This window comes from Coregonus lavaretus (assembly GCF_964263955.1).
Source record: "Coregonus lavaretus genome assembly, chromosome: 19".
Taxonomy (NCBI): Eukaryota; Metazoa; Chordata; class Actinopteri; order Salmoniformes; family Salmonidae; genus Coregonus; species Coregonus lavaretus.
In genome coordinates this window covers 5,841,098-5,863,492 of record NC_140006.1, presented here as the reverse complement: position 1 = coordinate 5,863,492, position 22,395 = coordinate 5,841,098, and the positions used below count along the sequence as shown (strand labels likewise).

The 22,395-nt window shown below is 46.7% G+C and overlaps 1 pseudogene across 1 annotated transcript in view; it reads left to right on the top strand.

The window, feature by feature from the left end:
- LOC311146919 (receptor-type tyrosine-protein phosphatase F-like) overlaps window positions 1-22,395 on the top strand; it is a 144,991-nt pseudogene that overhangs the window by 94,462 nt on the left and 28,134 nt on the right. Inside the window, exons 10-12 of the transcript in view lie at window positions 4,146-4,300; window positions 5,386-5,397; window positions 13,771-13,883. The product of the transcript in view is annotated as a receptor-type tyrosine-protein phosphatase F-like (transcript). The remainder of the gene's footprint in view (window positions 1-4,145; window positions 4,301-5,385; window positions 5,398-13,770; window positions 13,884-22,395) is intronic.

The following is a 22,395-nucleotide window of genomic DNA, read 5'->3' as shown; positions in this document are numbered from 1 at the left end:
GAGAGTAGAGAGAGAGAGAGAGAGAGAGAGAGAGAGAGAGAGAGAGAGAGAGAGAGAGAGAGAGAGAGAGAGAGAGAGAGAGAGAGAGAGAGAGAGAGCCTACCACTGACTATGTACATACATAACCAGCGTGTGACAGAGCTGCAGGAGTTGTGACCCGTTTTTGTTGGTTATGTTGTCGTAGTTATGCCTAGGGGGGCATATGGGGGAGGGAATGCTGTCACCATGTGTGCTGAGGGTGTCAGGTTCTTGTCCAGTTCTGGCATTTAGGTCGCCACAGACTAGTACATGTCCCTGGGTCTGGAAATGATTGATTTCCCCCTCCAGGATGGAGAAGCTGTCTTCATTCAAGTATGGGGATTATAGTGGGGGGATATAGGTAGCACACAGGAGGACATTTTTCTCTGTTGAGATCATTTCCTTTTGAATTTCTGGCCAAATGTAAAATATTCCTGTTTTGATTAATTTAATAGAATGAGTTAGGTCTGCTCTATACCAAATTAGCATACCCCCTGAGTCCCTTCCCTGTTTCACACCTGGTAGTTTGGTGGATGGGACTACCAGCTCTCTGTAACCTAGGGGGCACCCAGTGGGTCCGTTTCCTCTATACCATGTTTCTTGTAGGATGACAATGTCTGTATTTCTGTATGTGTGACTTTCATGTTGAGGCCCTCTTTGCGGGAGTGGAGGGCATGGGGTGAGTAGGAGGGGCATAGGTCTGATCTGAGGGGGCCTAAGTGGGGTGTGGGCATGGTTGACTTGGGGGGGTGTTAATTGGTGGGGGTGGGGGTGTGGATGTGGCTGGTGGTGCTGTGGTCTGGATGTAGTTCCTCTCGGCGGGGGTCCTCTATGTGTAGGTCCGGGAGAGTGTCTCGCTGGTCTGGGCGGGGTGTCTGTTGATCTGTTGCTCCTGTGTGAGGTGTTGGGTCTGCGGTTGAGGGCGATATCCATTAGGATCCGGGCGAAGGTGGGCACTGCTCAGTTGCCTTGTATAGGTGGACCTGGTCGTAAAGGCTGTTCAAGTCTAGGGTGGAGTGGTGGGCCAGGTATCTCTCTCTCCTTATCTTTTTATATGCTCTCTCTCTCTCTCTCTCTCTCTCTCTCTCTCTCTCTCTCTCTTTGTGTCACTCGCTGTCTTTGCTCTCTACGGATACTGTACAGTGAACTATAAGACGACTTGTTAAGGAAGTTTGTTGTTGATGCTTTAGATGACAGTCAAACTACCACACCCCTTATAAAGTGTTACATAATCTGAAATAAAAAAATCCCAGAATTTTCTCATAGGCACAAAAAGCTTATTTCTCTCAAATATTTTGCACAAATTTGTTTACATCCCTGTTAGTGAGCATTTATCCTTTGCCAAGATAATCCATCCACCTGACAGGTGTGGCATATCAAGAAGCTGATTAAACAGCATGATCATTACACAATAAAAGGCCACTCTAAAATGTGCAGTTTTGTTACACAACACAATGCCACAGATGTCTCAAGTTTTGAGGGAGCGTGCAATTGCCATGCTGACTGCAGGAATGTCCACCAGAGCTGTTGCCAGATAATTTAATGTTATTTTTTCTACCAAAAAATAAAATTATTTTTTCTACCAACGTCGTTTTAGAGAATTTGTCAGTACGTCCAACCATCCTCACAACCGCAGACCACGTGTATGGCTTCGTGTGGGCGAGCGATTTGCTGATGTCAACGTTGTGAACAGAGTGCCTCATGGTGGCGGTAGGGTTATGGTATGGGCAGGCATAAGCTACAGACAACGAAGCTACACAATTCCTGGAAGCTGAAAATGTCCCAGTTCTTCCATTGCCAGCATACTCACCGGACATGTCACACATTGAGCATGTTTGGAATGCTCTGGATCGACGTGTATGACAGTGTCGTGACCTGTCTTACTTTAATGTATGACTGTTATTTATCGAATCACCTAACTATGTTTAATTGTCACTTGATTAAATTAATCATGTAACAATTAAGTCATTAGAAATTTGGGGCACCACGGAAGAAGTTGTTTGACGAGTTACCATCTCCCGAATTAAACTCTTAGAAGATATATGTTATATATCAATAACAGTCAATTACTTCTTATCATTCTCATTCTGAACGTCGCATAATCCTTGAACCTGCAAGAACCCTAACCTTATTGATGAATCAGCAATACACAAATTGGCTTAATTATTTATTTACTAACTAACTAAATAATAACACAAGACAAACACACACAGGTTATTGATTACTAACATAATACAATAAAAACAGGTCCCTAGTGGACTGGACTAACAATAGCATGAATGCTTGGGTAGAAGGACGGTCAGAGTGGAAGGGAGAGAGAGATTCAAACTATCGTAGTTACTGCGGATTATAAATGCAACATGTATTTACGTGTAGCTGCCCTCAATAGTTGAGTTGATGATGTAGGCCTATGGTTTGCCCACTAGAGATCCCAATGTACTTGGTAGAGTTTCTGGTCATAGTTGTGGTTAGAATGAATAATTCAGATGTACCAGCGGTGTCTTTAGTGAAAGTTCTCTAGACGACTATACATGCCAGCTGCAGACTGAAATGATAAGGTCTAGTGCATTGTCTTCTTCTTCACCTTGTGAAGAGGTTGAGAGTTTCTGAGTTTCTCCATTTCAAACGTGTGGACTAACGTCTCACGTTCTCTGGTCTTTCTGGTCTAACCATTTTGTAACGTGTAGTTTTGTCACGTCTCCTCCCGTTGCTCCCCTCCGGCGCTCTGATTCGCCGGTCTACTGAGCCACCGGTCTGAGCACATCACTTCGGCAACACCGGAATAGAAACCCAATGCACCCTAAGCACCTCCAGCGCACCTGCACCTCATCATCTCATCACCTCCCCTATTTAGCCCTGGACTGTTCCTTATGATGTTGTGTGTGATTGTTTAGCTTCGTTTCGTGTACTCTATCTTTGTTATATCTCTTTGTCATTGTTTAAGAAAACCTTGACCTTGTTAATTCCTGCGTCTGCATCCTGCCTCTTTGTATACTCAGTACTTGTCACAAGCTTCAGCTTCACGCTTCTTGGTCTTGTAGAAAATCAACCATTTGCAACATACAGCTTATACCGTGGTATGCTTGGTCTTCCTTTGGTAATGGAGTTGTAATTTTAAACCAGTTTGTAACGTTTAACGGACGCTTCATGTCTGCTGGTCTAATGTTAAAATGTTTTCAAGGCTTTTTATGCACTCGGGGTAAAAGGGGCGTTCCATCATGTTTGTGCTCATCTGGGCGTGGCCACTGACTGAGAACAAATCAATATGGAAAACAATCATCTCATCTAGAATGCTAAAATCACATTGTTATCTTCATAAAAGTATTATTATACTTAATCATTCGTTTTATACAACAATTAGATGCAAACCTCATAACTGGGAAGTGTACCCCCCAGAGATAGTTATGTTGTTCCACTGTCTTTAATGACATCACAACATAGTAACAAACTTGACATGATTGTTCTTTAAGTCCCCACCAACCATTTCCCACATACTTTTAAGTAGGACTCTTGTTTCATTATCCACTTTTGGATGTTGGAGTTTTGGCAGGAAGACTTCCTTTGTTAACAAAGGGGTCCTTTCTCCCAATACTTCATGGCAAGTAAGAGAAAGTCTGCACGGTATTTACGACCAGTCATAAAACTGGCCCCCAGGAAAGGGGGTGTTCAAACCTTTGCCTAGCCGGCATGTTTGATCCTCAACCCATGAGGGCAAGTCATGACAACAGCATGTTCCAGTTCCCGCCAATATCCACCAAATTCGCACAGCCATTGCAGAGGAGTGGGACAACATTACACAGGCCACAATCAACAGCCTGATCAACTCTATGCGAAGGAGATGTGTCTCGCTACATGAGGCAAATGGTGGTCACACCAGATACTGACTGGTCTTCTGATCCACGCCCCTACCTTTTTTAAAGGTATCTGTGACCAACAGATGCATATCTGTATTCCCAGTCATGTGAAAAATGTAAATCCATAGATTAGGGCCATATTAATTAATTTCAATTGACTCATTTCCTTATATGAACTGTAACTCAGTAAAATCTTTGCACGTTGCATTTATATTTTTGTTCAGTGTATGTATTCTAACTCCCCTCTCCCCCTTCTCTTCTCTCCCTCCTTAGAGAACGTTCTCAGCTAGTCCGTACTCAGACCCTATCCAGGTATACCCTAACATAGCCAGGAGTGTAGAGCAGCCAGAGATGCTGTGGGTCATGGGCCCTGTCCTGGCTGTGGTGCTCATCATCATCATCGTCATCGCCATTCTGTTCTTCAAGAGGTGAGACACTGTGTATGTGTGAGACACTATGTGTGTGTCTGAGGGGGGATGGATGAAGGGTGGGGGAGATGTAGGGTATGTGTGTGTTTCTCTGTGTGTGTGTGTGTGTGTGTGTGTGTGTGTGTGTGTGTGTGTGTGTGTGTGTGACGTAATGTGTGTGCCAGTGACACCGCCTTGATGCAGGTTACCACACATTGCATCAACGACTGTGATTGTTGATAAAGACACACTGCACCCCTATGCAACTCTCTGCACCTCGTGTGATTCTCAACCCCTGCAATTGAAATACCTCCTAACATTACTTGTTATAAAACGGATGCGTCCAAAATGGTACCCTACTTTTGACCAGGGCATACCCTTCACACTCTGACAGACATAAGAGAAAAGAGAAGTATTTAAAAATAATTAAAACCTGTTTTCTCTCTGGCTCTTTAGCCTGTCATAAGCAACAATAGACTCTGAAACAGGCAGGGACCACATACAAAGCCAAGTCAGCCTGACACACACACACACACACACACACACACACACACACACACACTCACACATGCACGCACACACATGCAGACACAGACACTGAAACACACAAAAGCACACATACACACACAAAGAGCCCCCTCACCCCCATCCATGCTGTTGACTCCATCTCTCCCCTGCCACCCTGTAGCATAGACTGTCTCTGACCTTTCATTCCCCACTGCTGTGTGAGGGCTGCAGCTCCAGTAATAATAGGCCATCAGACTGCTACCTGCTGGGGAGCAGGGCCTCTGTCTCGTTCTGTCTCTCTGTGTGTGTTAGAGATGGTTCACCACAGACAGACAGTACTAGATTGACAGGAGCTATAGGAGAGAGGCAGACAGGTTGCCTGGCCTCCCTGCCAGCTTGCCTTTTCACTGCACATCTCTAGATATATCAGAGAACAGTGATACTCTCTACTTCTACCTCAACTGACTTTAGGGCTAGCTAAACCGAAGGTTGCTGGTTCAAGTCCCACTCTGACTGTTCCCCCCTATATCGCTACGTTAGGGCTCTGATCACTATTAACCCTCCTTCCCTCTCCTCTATGTTCTCTCCAATGTATGCAGCAAACAGGAGAGGTGGGTACTTACTGTCACATATTAGCCATGGTTTCATCCACCTCGACTAACACCCTGCCATTCGTTGTCTTGCTATTCAGTGATGTGGTCCTGATTGTTCAGAAACTCCTGGCCTTAGCAGTACTATGTTCTAGTACTATGGTTGTACACTGTAAAATATTTGAGTAGTTTTAACTTCCAAAATGTTACTCTGCAATTTTGGACTAGTTATTATAAGTTATGTCAACTCAGTACATCAAGTTCAGTTGTTCAGTTGACAAAAGTTAGGTAACTCGTCTTAAGTTGAAACAACAAGATGTTTTACAGTGTATTAACTAGTGCATTTCCCACCTATAGTGTCATGTCATGTTGAAATATCTTGTTTTGTGGCTGTGGTGTATTACTGTGCTGTGTTCATTATATGATCGTTGACAGTGGTGTGTGGTGTGTCCAGGTCAACCCCAATCTGAACACACACACACACCCTTCAAGGTCGGCTCCAATCTAAATTGTCTGACTCAGTCTGTCTCTGTCTGAGCTGGGTCTCTGTCTGAATGGCCCATTGTCAAATAAATGCCAGGTGGGGTGACTAATACTGCGTCCCAAATGGCACCCTATTGGGTACTGGTCAAAGGTAGTACACTATATAGGGAAAATGGTGCCATTTAGGACGCTGACGATAAACCAAAAATTATCGACACAGACCAAACCGACCACTTATCGTTGACATTTTTTTGATATTGTTAATTACGTTATATAACCTATATGGCCCTACTATAGAATTTAGAAGTTTTAAATAAATTAAGTTTGCTAATATTGATTATTGTTAATTACACAAGGGGTGGTGTTACAGGAGAGTTCGCAGTACCGGAGCGACCCACTAGGTGTCAACTCCGACAACCTTAGGCACCTCCTCACTCACAGTCTGGACTAATCATTATCTAATTGGTGTCACCTGTGTCTACCTGTTTACCTGTGTATTCATGCCCTCACTTCCCTGTGTTCCCTTGCTCTGTTTTCTCTGCTAGTTCAAAATAAAATGTTTAAAATGTATGCACTCACTAACTGTAAGTCGCTCTGGATAAGTGCGTCTGCTAAATGACTAAAATGTAAAAATGTAGTTCGCGATGCCAAACAGTATTAATCAGTGTCTGATCGCGAGACGTATGTACAGGTACTTGAGAAGTGTTCTCCCTGTTTCATTGTTGTTTTCAGTCACAGTTAGTATTTTGTGTGTTTGCTGTCAGCCTGTTTTTGGAGACCAATTTGCTCCTCCTTAATTTTTTCGTGATTTTTCCTGGTTTTGGGACCACCAGTAAAGATCCTTGTTTCACCATCTCTGACTACTGCCTACTGTCTATCCTGCACCGCAACTGGGTCACATCTCACACCAACCCTTACAGAAAACAGAGCCAATATGGACCTAGCGAAGGCAGCGCAGTATCGCAGCGCGTTGGCAATGCAGGGAGCTATGCTAAACCAGCACGACCGCAGCCTGCAGCAGATCACGAGAATCTCCGCCAGCTGAAGATCGCCGTGCAGAGGCGGGTGGACACCCGACCAGCCCCGGCAGCCGGCAGAGCGGAAGCCGCGGCAGCGGCGTCTCCAGTCTCGCCTGTGACATTGCCTACCACCTCCGGAGAGGTACGACGGACGTCCAGAGGGCTGCAGGGAGTTCCGGACTTGGGCTCAAGAGGCAGGATGGGAGGAGGTCGCCCTGGTCATCCTTTACACGCAGGGGCTATCGGAGGGGATGAAGGACGAACTCTCCTTCAGGGAGCTGCCTGAGAGACTGGACGGCCTCGTCGACCTCTCGGTGCGGGTAGACAATCAGCGTCTTGAGAGGGCGCATGAGAGAGGATGACGCAAGGCACGCTTGTCCAGGATGGAGAAGCAGAGACGTCTGTGCCAGGGACGTTGCCTGTACTGCGGCCAGGCAGATTACCACTGCGACTCAAGTCCGGAGAAGCTGGGAAACGGGAGGGCTCGCTATTATCGGGAGGGGTGCTAGCGAGCCGGAACCGAAACCCCAACCCTAGAGACTCCCAGACTTTTCTCCCCGACAGGGTTCAGTGTGGTGGATTCGGGGGCCGCGGGAAACCTGATGAACGCTGGGCTGGCCCAAGGGTGGAGCATTCCGTAACTCTCCCTCTCCGAGACGGTTTCAGTCATGGGCCTGGACGGCCGGCCGTTGGGGTCGGGCTTCATCAACCGGCGCACTGTCCACGTGCATGTCCGGGTGGCAGGGGGGCTATGGGAGGATATCCAGTTTTTCATTGTGGACTCTCCAGAGTGTCCCCTCATCCTCGGGTACCCCTGGCTGGTCACCCACAAACCCCGGATAGACTGGTGGGCAGTGGCCATGCATTGATTACCGGGCGCTCAACGACATAACGGTTAAGAACCGCTACCCACTCCCCTTGATGACGACATCATTTGAGTCGTTGCAGGGAGCCCGGGTCTTACAAAATGCCTACAACCTGGTGAGGATTTGGTAGGGGGACGAGTGGAAGACTGCTTTTAACACACCCAGTGGGCATTACGAGTACCAAGTCATGCCGTTCGGTCTAGCCAACGCGCCTGCGGTGTTCCAGGCGTTGGTCAATGACGTGCTCCGGGACCTCCTCGACTACTGCCTCTTTGTGTATTTGGATGACATCCTAATATTTTCAAAGAACATGAGTCAACACCAGCAACACGTTTGGCAGGTCCTCCAACGCCTTCTCCATCACCAGCTCTACATCAAGGCGGAGAATTGCGTGTTCCACACAGAGACAGTCTCCTTCCTGTGGTTCATTGTCACTCAGGGGGATCAACAGATGGACCCAGCCAAGGTCAGCGTGGTACTGGATTGGCCCCAGCCCTCATCCCTCAAGCAACTACAATGGTCTTTAGGGTTCGCTAATTTTTATAGCCGATTTATTCGCAATTTTAGCTCCCTAGCCGCTCCATTGACAGCCCTCACCCAGACGAGCTTGCGGTCCTTCGCCTGGACCCCGGAAGCGGGGAACGCATTTGAAGTGCTTAAGCAGAGCTTTACATCGGCCCCGGACCTAGGGAATCCTGATCCGTCTCTGCCATTCATTGTGGAGGTGGATGCATCAGACATTGCAGTGGAAGCAATCCTGTCTCAGCGGTTCCTCACGGATGGTAAGACTCACCCCTGCGCGTTTTTTCTCCCTTCGGCTGTCCCCTGCAGAGCGGAATTACAACGTGGGGAATCGTGAGCTGCTAGCGGTCAAGCTCGCCCTGGGGGACTGGAGGCATTGGCTAGATGGGGCCCCACATCCATTAGTCAAATGGACTGACCATAAGAACTTAGCCTACATTCAGGGGGTCAAGAAGTTAAACTTGCGCCAGGCCAGGCAGTTCGTCCCTGTGGACCTGGTGGAGATGGACAACCCCATTGTCCCCAATGCCCTGATTGCTGCCCCAGTTTCATGGGGAATCGATAGGCTGGTCAGAGCAGCGCTACGGCGGGAGCCTGATCCGGGCGGAGGTCCATTGGGGAGGATGTACGTACCTAAGGCTGCGCGCTCGCGACTGCTTCAGTGGGCGCACACGTCCGACCTCACCAGCCAATCCGGGGGACGCCAGGACATTGGAGTTCCTGCGTAGGAGGTTCTGGTGGCCATCAGCTGAGGGGGATACGTGCGCCTTCGTGGCTGCTTGCCTGGTGTGCATGCGCAAGAAGAGCTCACGTCAGCCCGCGGCAGGGCTGCTCGGACCCCTGCCTATCCCCAAGCGCACCTGGTCCCACATCTCGCTGGATTTTATTTCCGCCCTACCCCCCTCTGATGGATACACAGTCATCCTGGTTATTGTGGACCGGTTTTCCAAGGCTGCCCACTTCATTCCCCTTCTCAAACTCCCGTCGGCCCGGGAGACGGCTGTTGGTGGTGCAGCACGTTTTCCGGGTCCACGGCCTTCCCCAAGATGCGGTGTCAGATCGGGGTCCTCAGTTAACCTCCAGGTTCTGGAAGGCGTTCGCCACCTGCCTCGGCGCCTCCGTCAGCTTGTCTTCCGGCTTCCATCCCCAGTCGAACGGGCAGACGGAGCACGTCAACCAGGATCTGGAGGGGGTGCTGAGGTGCTATGCCTCCAGCAACCCAGCTACGTGGAGTCAGCGACTGGCGTGGGCGGAGTACCCCCACAACACACTTCTCTGCTCGTCCACAGGCATGTCCCCCTTCCAGTGTCAATACAGGTACCAACCACCCCTATTCCCTGAGCAAGATGAAGAGGCTGTGGTCCCGTCGGTCCAGGCCCACATCAGTCGCTGTCTTCGCACCTGGAGGCAGGTACGGGCGCCGTTTAAGCGGCCTCGGTCAAGTCTCAACATCAGGCCAACCACAGCCGTCGCCTGGCACCGGTTTTTCGCCCGGGACAGAGGGTGTGGCTCTCCACGCGGGATCTTCTTCTCCGCGTGGAGTCCAAGAAGCTGTCCCCCCGGTTCGTCGGGCCTTTCAGAGTGGTCTGGTGAGTCAACACAGTGGCCTACCGCCTGCAACTACCCCCCACCATGCGGGTTCGCAGTTACGGAGCGACCCACTAGGTGTCATCCTCCGACAACCTTAGGCACCTCCTCACTCACAGTCTGGACCAATCATTGTCTTTTGATGTCACCTGTGTCTACCTGTTCACCTGTGTATTTTTGCCCTCACTTCCCTGTGTTCCCTTGCTCTGTTTTCTCTGCTAGTTCTCGATGCCAAACAGTACTAATCAGTGTCGGATCGCGAGACTTATGTACAGGTACTTGAGAAGTGTTCTCCCTGTTTCATTGTTGTTTTCAGTCATAGTTAGTATTTTATATGTTTGCTTTCAACCTGTTTTTGGAGACCAATTTGCTCCTCCTTTATTTTTTCGTGACAAGTCCGTTATTTTGTATCCTGGTTTTGGGACCACCAGTAAAGATCCTTGTTTCATCATCTCTGCCTACTACCTACTGTCTATCCTGCACCGCACCTGGGTCACACCTCACACCAACCCTTACAGGGTGGGTCTAATCCTGGATGCTAATTGGTTAAAACTGCATTCCAGCTGGTGTCTATTCCACAATTTACTAAATCTATGATGTTGAAAGGCTTATTTACTCTGCTCCATCTGACTGCGCAATCCACTGTCTCATCAGCCCAGTCAGACAATTTATATATACTAGATCTACGCTGTAAAAAGCATCTAGACATTATCTCCCATTTCTTTTAGACTAGCATTTGGTTTTCAACAGCGGACATTTGTATTATCCTTGCTGTCTGTCTCTCCAACATTTGCAACATTGTGTCAATATTGAAATTTGATCTCCAGCTGTCCCATAGTAATGAACGTATCGGGAGTCGGGATGAGACAGACAGGCTGGCAGCTTTTCTCAGCCAGTCGAAATCGTGAATCAGCCTCATTTTTATGCATATATACAAAGGAATGTCAATAGAAAAACACAATTCAGCTAATTTACTGTCATTGCAGCTTCAGTTTGAAGCTTTTGTGTTAGCTGTGTAACGTTAATTGGATATCTCTTCTGAACAGTGGCCTGGTGACAGAGCAAATGTTCTATGCCAGGCGAAATCGAGCATGATTAGCTCATTGTTATGGATGCATCCAAATAAATGTCACTAGAAAACCGTTTACACAAATGCAAACGAAGATTCTTTGTTGTTATTCTGGCTGCACTGTTTGACATGACTGTAAATTAGCCGTAGTTGGCTAGCTAGCAAGCAAGGGATAAGAACGTTGCCAGCCATCATGGCAATGGAACATTTAGAATTAACGACTGGGTGGCGTCCACAGATTTTTAACAAAAATACTTAACGACTGGGAATCTCTGGCAACCGAACCGATAGAACGAACGACCAGCCGGCTTGGGTAACAACCCTAGATTTGTGTCGGGACTATATCTCGTGGAAGAATGAAATAGTATGAATAAATTAATCAAAATAACGTTTTTAATTAAAATATGTCAATCATTATTTGAATATGTTGGTAATCTGTTGTATAAAAGTGATAATGCCCTCGAAGCCGGTGTTTGGAGGATAAATTGATAACTACTATAGCCCATAGAAACGCATTGAATAACACATTCATGAATGGCAAAAAAAAAGACAGTCAAAAAATAACGTTTGGTCTGTTCTCGGTCAGAGAAGAGAGGAAGAAATGCTTTTCAGAGATTACCCTAGCGTCACGCTGCTAACATTAGCTAGTATTAGCCTAAGCTCTGTAGCGTCAGATAACAGTTGCTGTGGCCAGGTAGAACCTGTAGATGCATGCCATTCTCACTGTACACACACACACAAACATACAGACGCACACGCACACACACACACACACACAGGTTTGATGCAATTTTCTAAGTTGAATGTATTTTTTAAAATATTTATTATACTTTGTATTATCATTATTATTATTGTAGGCCTATTTAAGAATCTGAACCAGTTCTGTGTTCGGACTGTCTTTTTAATGTTTTGCTCCGTATTTAGTTGAAAATAGGTTAAAAGTAGTTTGTAAAATAAATTAATTTGTTCAGTAGTTACTCACTTTTGTTGGTAATTACTACAATAAAGGCCTAGCCTGTTAACACTACTGTGATGAGGTGTTGTTGAAGGAATCAGGCGCAGGAGGGTAAATCACAGAATAACAGGCTTTAATCCGCAAAATACAGTTTTACGTAGAAATGCGTCAAACACACTCCAGGGCACATAACAGGCGCACTGGAAAATACAAGGCATACGGGAAATACTCCCGTCGATACAAAATACACGAGCTCCACCGAGCTTCACTAACCTCCACAATAAACAATCACCCACACAGACAAGGAAGCAGAGGGAACACTTATGCAATGACTAATGAGGGAATAAGGACCAGGTTTGTGTGATTGAAGACAAGACAAATGCAGTGATGATAAATGGTTTGGCAGTAGCTAGTAAGCCGGTGACGCCGAACGCCGAAACCTGCCCGAACAAGGAGGGGAGGCAGCCTCGGCGGAAGTCGTGACAACTACAATCACTAAAGCAGTCATTCTGACTGCTCATGAATGTTCTTTTTTTATTACTCTGCCATTTTTTAAGTCATGCCCCCCTCCGTCCTTGACTTTTCCTAAATAAGTCTACAGTATATAACAAACTGTCGGTGTTAGAATCGTAATATCACAAACAGAATTGGAGTTAAGAAACAACATGGAGCCGATAGACATGGTCGCGCTGTTCATGGCTCCTGTTCATGGTCTGTTATTTCTACAGATGCACAGTCTGGGGTATTGTGTGTTGATTGATGAGGGGGGAAAAACAAGGGGTCGGAATACTTACTGAATGCATTGTATGTGTACACGATCAATCAAATTAGATTTGATTTGATTTAGAAGCAGTTTTAGGAGGGCATGTCATTTATTTATGGTTTTCCCCCGTTGCACCTCCTTCTCCCAAACAGTACGACCTGCTCTGCTCCTTCTTCCGACAGTTGAAAGTGCAGTGCCCAGCTGATAATCACCCCGATAATTGCCTCGAAACTAAACATAACTCATACCGAAACTAATTTCACACATATAACAGCAGATGAAATAAATGAAGTAAAGTATGATGGGTAGAAAGGAGGAGAATGGGTGATTGATGAGTGAAGGGAAGCGAATGATGCATAATTATTTAATCACAATTGTGAGCATACATAATTTTACATGCTGAACGGCTTTCTGTGACGAGTACTGAGGATACGAAGAGGCAGGAGGCAGATGGAGGAATCAAAAATGTAAAGGTTTACTTAACACTGAGCAAGAGAACAACAAAGAGCGAGTACACGACAAGACACTAACAATCACACACAACACAACGCTGAACATTCCAGGGCTATATAGGGGTGGTGATGAGATGATGAGGTGCAGGTGCGCTGGAGGTGATTAGGGTGTGTTGGGTTTCCATTCCGGTGTTGCCTAGGTGGTGCGCTCAGACCGGTGGCTCAGTAGACCGGCGAATCAGAGCGCCGGAGGGTAGCAACGGGAGGAGCCGTGACACTTTCAATATCTGGGAAAATATCCACATCGAGCAGCAGATGAGCGAGTGTGGAGAACCTTATGTTTCTACACAGATGTTCTACACAGACCTCAGTCAATGCACAGATGAGTGCAGAGTGCAGAGCGCAGAGATTAATTCCGAGATAGATAGGTCTTCTCTCATATCTCTCACACACGCACACACACACAGTCTTCACACACACCCCCCACACACACACACACACAATCATTTAATTCAGAGATAGATAGGTAATCTCTCCTAACTCGTAATGATGGAAAACAGTCTCTTTACGACTGGTGTGTGAGTGCATGTGTGTTTGTGTGTGTGCACGTGCATTTGTAAGTGTGTGTTTGTAATTGTGATCATGGTTAAACCCTTTCCTGTCTGCCTCCCCCTATAGGAAGAGAATGTCTCCCCTCCCCAAAGACGACCACTCAGGAGGGGTGAAGGACACACTGCTGGGCAACTCCTCTGACCCTGTGGAGATGAGACGACTCAACTACCAGACACCAGGTGCTGTACAGACACACACTTAACACACACACACACACACACACGAACAAACAAAAGTACAAACAAAACACGCTTGCACAAACATACGCACGCACAAACGTACAAACCAAACGCACGCACACACACGCTCACTTACACACACACACACGCACACACACACACACACAGATGTACGCACTCACACATATACTGTACATACACACACACTCACTTGCACACACAAAAACACACAGCCCCCCTCAATGAAGTGCACTAGTTTGTCCACAGAAACACAGCACTAGGTTAGGACCATTATATTCTCCACAAGGTCTTATTATAAGATTTGTATGGAAGGATATTTTAGCCTGCAGCATATTTACTGTACTGTATAATTTATCCGTCAGGCTAGAATACTGATCAACTACAAACCACTGCAGAGACAGACACTATTATACTCGATGCTAAGACTCACTGTGCAATAGCAATAGTTTGTAGCAAAACAAAACCCTGACTAGGGATGCATCCCAAATGGCACCCCATACCCTACATAGTGCACTACTGGATGGAAAACAGTCTCTTTACGACTGGTGTGTGAGTGCATGTGCGTTTGTGTGTGTGCACGTGCATTTGTAAGTGAAGCTTAGCTCTCTCATGCCGTTTGATAATGGTGGCGCTATGCTGCGAGATGTGAGGTCAATACAGATTCCCAATGCATTCTGGGATTTAGCATCAAATTGCGTCGCCTTCACCATTGGACGAAAAGGGTTGTCAGAGGGCTCACATCAGCCCTCTCCTTCTCCCTCTCCTTCCTTCCTTCCTCTCATTCCATTCTCCTCCTCCCATTCTCTCATCCCCTCTCCTCCTATTCTCCTTCCCCATCCCCTCCAATTTTTCTCTCCTTCAATCTCTTCTTAACCCCCTCGCACACACTCTCCTCCTCCCTTATACCCCTATTCATCCCCTCTCCTCTTTCCGCTTGACTTCTCTTTCATTCCGCCACTGGTAATGGTTTGTGATGTTTGATGCCAAGGTGATAGAAGGAAGAGGGAACACACACACACACACACTTTGGAGCTGAGAGAAAATGTCATCCCTCTGTCGCTCCCTTCTTCTCTCCCTCAATTCAGCTGTTGCTCCCTCGCTCTCTGTTCTCCTGGCTGCACTCTCAGAGGGTCTTACAGGGCACGCATGCACACACACACACACACACACACATTGAGCTCATGAATTCAACAGGGCTAGACTTACTGTAGAGTAGGTTGTTATTTCCCTCCATCTCTCTCTCTCTCTCTCGCTCTCACTCTCTCACTCTCTTAATCCAATTCAAAGGGCTTTATTGGCATGGGAAAAATATGTTTACATTGCCAAAGAAATCCTACCCATACTAGATTACGGAGATGTCATTGATAGATTGGCAGGTAAGGGTGCCCTCGAGCAGCTAGATGTTCTTTACCATTCAGTCATCAGATTTGCCACACATGCTCCTTATAGGACACATCACTGCACTCTATACTCTTCTGAAAACTGGCCATCTCTTTATACCCGACGCAAGACCCACTGGTTGAAGCTTATTTATAAAACCCTCTTAGGCCTCACTCCCCCCTTTCTGCATACAATACCAACTGCAACCCTCATTCTCCACATACAACACCCGTTCTGCCAGTCACATTCTGTTAAAGGTCCCCAAAGCATACACATCCCTGGGTCGCTCCTCTTTTCAGTTCGCTGCATCTAGCGACTGGAACGAGCTGCAAGAAACACTCAAACTGGACAGTTTTACCTCCATCTCTACATTCAAAGATTCAATCATGGACACTCTTACTGACACTTGTGGCTGCTTCGTGTGATGTATTGTTGTCTCTACCTTTTTGCCCTTTGTGCTGTTGTCTGTGCCTAACAATGTTTGTACCATGTTTGTGCTGCTACCATGTTGTGCTGCTGCCATTTTGTGTTGCTACCGTGTTGTTGTCATCTTGTGTTGCTACCATGCTGTGTTGTCATCTGTTGCTGCAATGCTGTGTTGTTGTCTTAGGTCTCTCTTTATGTAGTGTTGTGGTGTCTCGCTTGTCGTAATGTATGTTGCGTCCTACATTTAAATTTTTATCCCAGCCCCCATCCCCGCAGGAAGCCTTTTGCCTCTTGGTAGGCCGTCATTGTTAAACATAATTTGTTCTTAATTGACTTGCCTAGTTAAATAAAGATTAAATATATATATATATATATATATATATATATATATATATACAGTGGGGAGAACAAGTATTTGATACACTGCCGATATTGCAGGTTTTCCTACTTACAAAGCATGTAGAGGTCTGTAATTTTTATCATAGGTACACTTCAACTGTGAGAGGCGGAATATAAAACAAAAATCCAGAAAATCACATTGTATGATTTTTAAGTAATTAATTTGCAATTTATGCTTCATGCTTCACGGTTGGGATGGTGTTCTTGGGGTTGTACTCATCCTTCTTCTTCCTCCAAACACGGCGAGTGGCGTTTAGACCAAAAAGCTATATTTTTGTCTCATCAGACCACATGACCTTCTCCCATTCCTCCTCTGGATCATCCAGATGGTCATTGGCAAACTTCAGACGGGCCTGGACATGCGCTGGCTTGAGCAGGGGGACCTTGCGTGCGCTGCAGGATTTTAATCCATGACGGCGTAGTGTGTTACTAATGGTTTTCTTTGAGACTGTGGTCCCAGCTCTCTTCAGGTCATTGACCAGGTCCTGCCGTGTAGTTCTGAGCTGATCCCTCACCTTCCTCATGATCATTGATGCCCCACGAGGTGAGATCTTGCATGGAGCCCCAGACCGAGGGTGATTGACCGTCATCTTGAACTTCTTCCATTTTCTAATAATTGCGCCAACAGTTGTTGCCTTCTCACCAAGCTGCTTGCCTATTGTCCTGTAGCCCATCCCAGCCTTGTGCATGTCTACAATTTTATCCCTGATGTCCTTACACAGCTCTCTGGTCTTGGCCATTGTGGAGAGGTTGGAGTCTGTTTGATTGAGTGTGTGGACAGGTGTCTTTTGTACAGGTAACAAGTTCAAACAGGTGCAGTTAACACAGGTAATAAGTGGAGAACAGGAGGGCTTCTTAAAGAAAAACTAACAGGTCTGTGAGAGCCGGAATTCTTACGGGTTGGTAGGTGATCAAATACTTATGTCATGCAATAAAATGCAAATTAATTACTTAAAAATCATACAATGTGATTTTCTGGATTTTTGTTTTAGATTCCGTCTCTCACAGTTGAAGTGTACCTATAATAGAAATTACAGACCTCTACATGCTTTGTAAGTAGGAAAACCTGCAAAATCGGCAGTGTATCAAATACTTGTATACTCCCCACTGTATATATATATATATATATATATATATTAATGTGAAATAAACAATCAGAAATGAACAGCAAACATTACACTCACAAAAGTTTCAAAATAATAGAGACATTTCAAATGTTATATTATTGGCTATGTGTTGTAACAATGTGCAAATAGTTGAAGTACGAAAGGGGAAAAAATACACAGATAAATACAGGTTGTATTTACAATGGTGTTTGTGCTGCACTAGTTGCCCTTTTCTTGTGGCAACAGGTCACAAATATTGTGTAATGACGCTCCAGGAGAGTGAGGATCCATTTGCAGTTTTATTACAATCTTGGTCGTACAAACAGGGTCAATCGCCAGCAGACACAACAGTAGGGATAAGGCAACTCGTAATCCAGGTACAGGCATAAGGTCAGAGCAGGCAGCAAACTTACAAAAATCAGTCCAGTAAAGAATATAGTCCAGGGCAGGCAGCAAAGAATCAAGGAGGGAAAAACAGTCCAGAGTAAATCCACGGGTAGACAGACACAGGCGAAAACGCTCAGGAATGATCACCAGGGTAAACAAGACTTCGCAAAGAGAGAGAGTTTGAGAGCACCTAAATAGTCTACTGATGGGAGTCAGGTGCAACGGTAATCAGAGCCAGGTACAGTGGGGAAAAAAAGTATTTAGTCAGCCACCAATTGTGCAAGTTCTCCCACTTAAAAATATGAGAGAGGCCTGTAATTTTCATCATAGGTACACATCAACTATGACAGAGAAAATGAGAAAAAAAAATCCAGAAAATCACATTGTAGGATTTTTAATGAATTTATTTGCAAATTATGGTGGAAAATAAGTATTTGGTCAATAACAAAAGTTTCTCAATACTTTGTTATATACCCTTTGTTGGCAATGACACAGGTCAAACGTTTTCTGTAAGTCTTCACAAGGTTTTCACACACTGTTGCTGGTATTTTGGCCCATTCCTCCATGCAGATCTCCTCTAGAGCAGTGATGTTTTGGGCTGTCGCTGGGCAATACGGACTTTCAACTCCCGCCAAAGATTTTCTATGGGGTTGAGATCTGGAGACTGGCTAGGCCACTCCAGGACCTTGAAATGCTTCTTACGAAGCCACTCCTTCGTTGCCCGGGCGGTGTGTTTGGGATCATTGTCATGCTGAAAGACCCAGCCACGTTTCATCTTCAATGCCCTTGCTGATGGAAGGAGGTTTTCACTCAAAATCTCATGATACATGGCCCCATTCATTCTTTCCTTTACACGGATCAGTCGTCCTGGTCCCTTTGCAGAAAAACAGCCCCAAAGCATGATGTTTCCACCCCCATGCTTCACAGTAGGTATGGTGTTCTTTGGATGCAACTCAGCATTCTTTGTCCTCCAAACACGACGAGTTGAGTTTTTACCAAAAAGTTCTATTTTGGTTTCATCTGACATTCTCCCAATCCTCTTCTGGATCATCCAAATGCACTCTAGCAAACTTCAGACGGGCCTGGACATGTACTGGCTTAAGCAGGGGGACACGTCTGGCACTGCATGATTTGAGTCCCTGGCAGCGTAGTGTGTTACTGATGGTAGGCTTTGTTACTTTGGTCCCAGCTCTCTGCAGGTCATTCACTAGGTCCCCCCGTGTGGTTCTGGGATTTTTGCTCACCGTTCTTGTGATCATTTTGACCCCACAGGGTGAGATCTTGCGTAGAGCCCCAGATCGAGGGAGATTATCAGTGGTCTTTTATGTCTTCCATTTCCTAATAATTGCTCCCACAGTTGATTTCTTCAAACCAAGCTGCTTACCTATTGCAGATTTAGTCTTCCCAGCCTGGTGCAGGTCTACAATTTTGTTTCTGGTGTCCTTTGACAGCTCTTTGGTCTTGGCCATAGTGGAGTTTGGAGTGTGACTGTTTGAGGTTGTGGACAGGTGTATTTTATACTGATAACAAGTTCAAACAGGTGCCATTAATACAGGTAACGAGTGGAGGACAGAGGAGCCTCTTAAAGAAGAAGTTACAGGTCTGTGAGAGCCAGAAATCTTGCTTGTTTGTAGGTGACCAAATACTTATTTTCCACCATCATTTGCAAATAAATTCATTAAAAATCCTACAATGTGATTTTCTGGATTTTTTTTTCTCATTTTGTCTGTCATAGTTGACGTGTACCTATGATGAAAATTACAGGCCTCTCTCATCTTTTTAAGTGGGAGAACTTGCACAATTGGTGGCTGACTAAATACTTTTTTTCCCCACTGTATGTGGGAAATGTAGTTCAGGGGTTTAATACTCAGGAGAGGGTTCCCTCTGGTGGTGAGCAGGAGGAACAGCGGGAGTCTCGTTTGTGACAGAGCCCCCCCCCCCTGCGAGCGGCTCCTGACGCGAAGAGGCGAACGACGCCGGGGTCTTCCTCGAGGTCGGGGGCCCGGTTTCTCCGGGTGCGTCCTATGGAACTCAGTCATGAGTGCGGGGTCGAGTATGTCCTCTGTATTAACCCAGGATCGCTCTTCCGGTCCGTACCCCTCCCAATCCACCAGATATTGGAGGAGCCTGCCCCGGCGTCTGGAATCGAGTAGATCTCGAACCTGATATGCCTCCTCGCCGTCCACCAAGATGGGTGGGGGGCCCTGATCACTGGTCTGCTCCTCCTCCTCCGCTCTCGGACCACCAGCGGGTTTGAGAAGTGATACATGAAAAGTGGGAGAGATACGATAATTAGAGGGTAATGCCAAACGGAAGGAAACTGGTGTAATCTGTTTAACAATTTGGAAGGGACCTACATACCTGGGACTGAGTTTCTTGCAAGGAAGTCTGAGGCGTAGGTCTCGAGTGGATAGCCAGACCCATTGACCTGGAGTATATTCGGGATTGGGGCGACGGTGACGATTGGCCTGCAACTTCTGTCTCCTGACAGCACGTAGCAAGTGGGTGTGAGCCTGACTCCAGATGTCCTCGCTTCTCTGGAGCCAATCGTTGACAGAGGGTACCTCGGTGGGTTCCCCTGACCATGGAAATAGGGGAGGTTGGAAGCCCATTACACATTGGAATGGAGTTAGACCGGTGGAGGGTTTCTGGAGTGAGTTCTGTGCATACTCCGCCCACATGAGGAATCGACTCCAGTCTGCTTGGTTCTGATGACAGTAGGCTCTGAGAAACCGGGTGATCTCCTGATTGAGGCGTTCTGTCTGACCATTAGATTGTGGGTGATATCCTGAAGTGAGGCTAATGTTGATGTTGAGTTGTTGGAAGAATGCTGACCATACTCTGGATGTGAATTGGGGCCCCCGGTCCGACACGATGTCCTCAGGCAGGCCATAGAAGCGAAACACAAGGTTGCACATGAGTTCGGCTGTTTCCAATGCTGTGGGCAGTTTGGGAAGTGGAATCAACCGGCAGGCCTTGGAGAAGCGATCTATGACAGTGAGTATTGTGGTGTTCCCATTGGACTTGGGAAGATCGGTAATAAAGTCTATGGCAAGATGGGACCATGGTCGGTGGGGAACTGGCAGTGGTTGCAGTAGGCCCGATGGTAGTTGTCTGAGATGTTTGCTTGTGTTACAGGTGGTGCATTCGTTAATGAATTTTATTGTGTCTGCCCGCAAGGTTGGCCACCAAAAGCTGTTCTGAAGCAGGTGAACAGTGGCAGCGATTCCAGGATGACCGGAGCTGAGTACGGAGTGAACTTGCTGTAGCACTTTCTGACAGAGATCCTGAGGTACAAAAGTTTTGTTAGGGGGGCATTCGGGAGGAGGGGTCTTTTGTGAATTGGCCTGGGTGAGCTCTGTCATGATGTCCCACTGAATAGGGGCCACGATTAATGACTCAGGAAGCAGGGTTTCCTTGGATTCAGTGGGAACTACACCGTCGTGTTGGCGTGATAATGCGTCTGCTTTGGTGTTCTTTGAACCGGGACGATAGGTAACGGTGAAGTCAAATCGTGTAAAGAAGAGAGCCCACCTCGCTTGTCTGGGATTCAGTCTCTTGGCAGATCGCAAGTATTCCAGATTCTTGTGGTCAGTTAGAATCACAAACGGGTGTTTAGCTCCCTCCAGCCAATGACGCCACTCCTCCATAGCTGCTTTCATGGCCAACAGTTCTCGGTTTCCGACGTCGTAGTTCTGTTCGGCTGGACTAAGTTTGCGGGAGTAATAGGCGCACGGATAGAGCTTGAGTGGGGATCCGTGCCGCTGTGAGAGGATGGCTCCAATGCCCGTATTAGAAGCGTCCACCTCAACTGTAAACGGGATTTCAGGATTAGGGTGGTGGAGGATGGGGGCAGATGTGAAACGTGACTTGAGTTCTGCGAAAGCCTCCTGTGCTGTAGTTGACCAGGTGAGGTGTGGTGCATTTCTCTTAGTCATAGAGGTTAAGGGAGAGGCTACCGAGCTGAAATTCCTGATGAAGCGTCGGTAGAAGTTCACAAATCCCAAGAAGCGTTGTAACTCCTTTAAGGTTACTGGCAGTGGCCAGTCTAGAACGGCCTTGACCTTCTTCTCGTCCATGGCGACTCCCTCCTGGTTGATGATGTAGCCCAAGAAAGACGTGGAAGTCTGGTGAAATTCGCACTTCTCTGCTTTGGCGTATAATTGGTGATCAATGAGTCGTTGTAATACTGTTCTCACGTGTTGCACGTGTTCCTCATAGGTGTTGGAATAGACGAGAATGTCATCGATGTAAACAATTACCCAACGATTAAGCATGTCCCGAAAGACGTCATTGATAAACGACTGAAATACGGACGGACTATTGGACAGCCCGAAAGGCATCACCAAATACTCATAGTGCCCCGTGCTGGTAGAGAAGGCTGTCTTCCATTCATCACCGTCCCGGATGCGAATGAGATTGTAGGCGCTGCGGAGGTCCAGTTTGGAGAAGTACTTGGCTTTGCGGAGTTGTTCTAGGGCAGCTGGTACCAGCGGTAAAGGATATCGAAACTTGACGGTGATGTCGTTGAGACCCCGGTAGTCGATACAAGGGCGTAGGCCACCGTCTTTCTTTTTAACAAAGAAGAAGCCAGAGGCTGCAGGTGATGTCGACGTTCTAATGAACCCCTTCGAAAGTTCCTCCTCGATGTAGTTGTTCATGGCTTCTGATTCGGGTTGTGATAGGGGGAAGATTCGGCCCTTCGGTGGTGTTGTGCCTGGTAATAGTTCGATGGAACAGTCGCTTGATCGGTGGGGGGGGAGTTCCATCGCCTTGGTCTTGCTAAAAGCTTC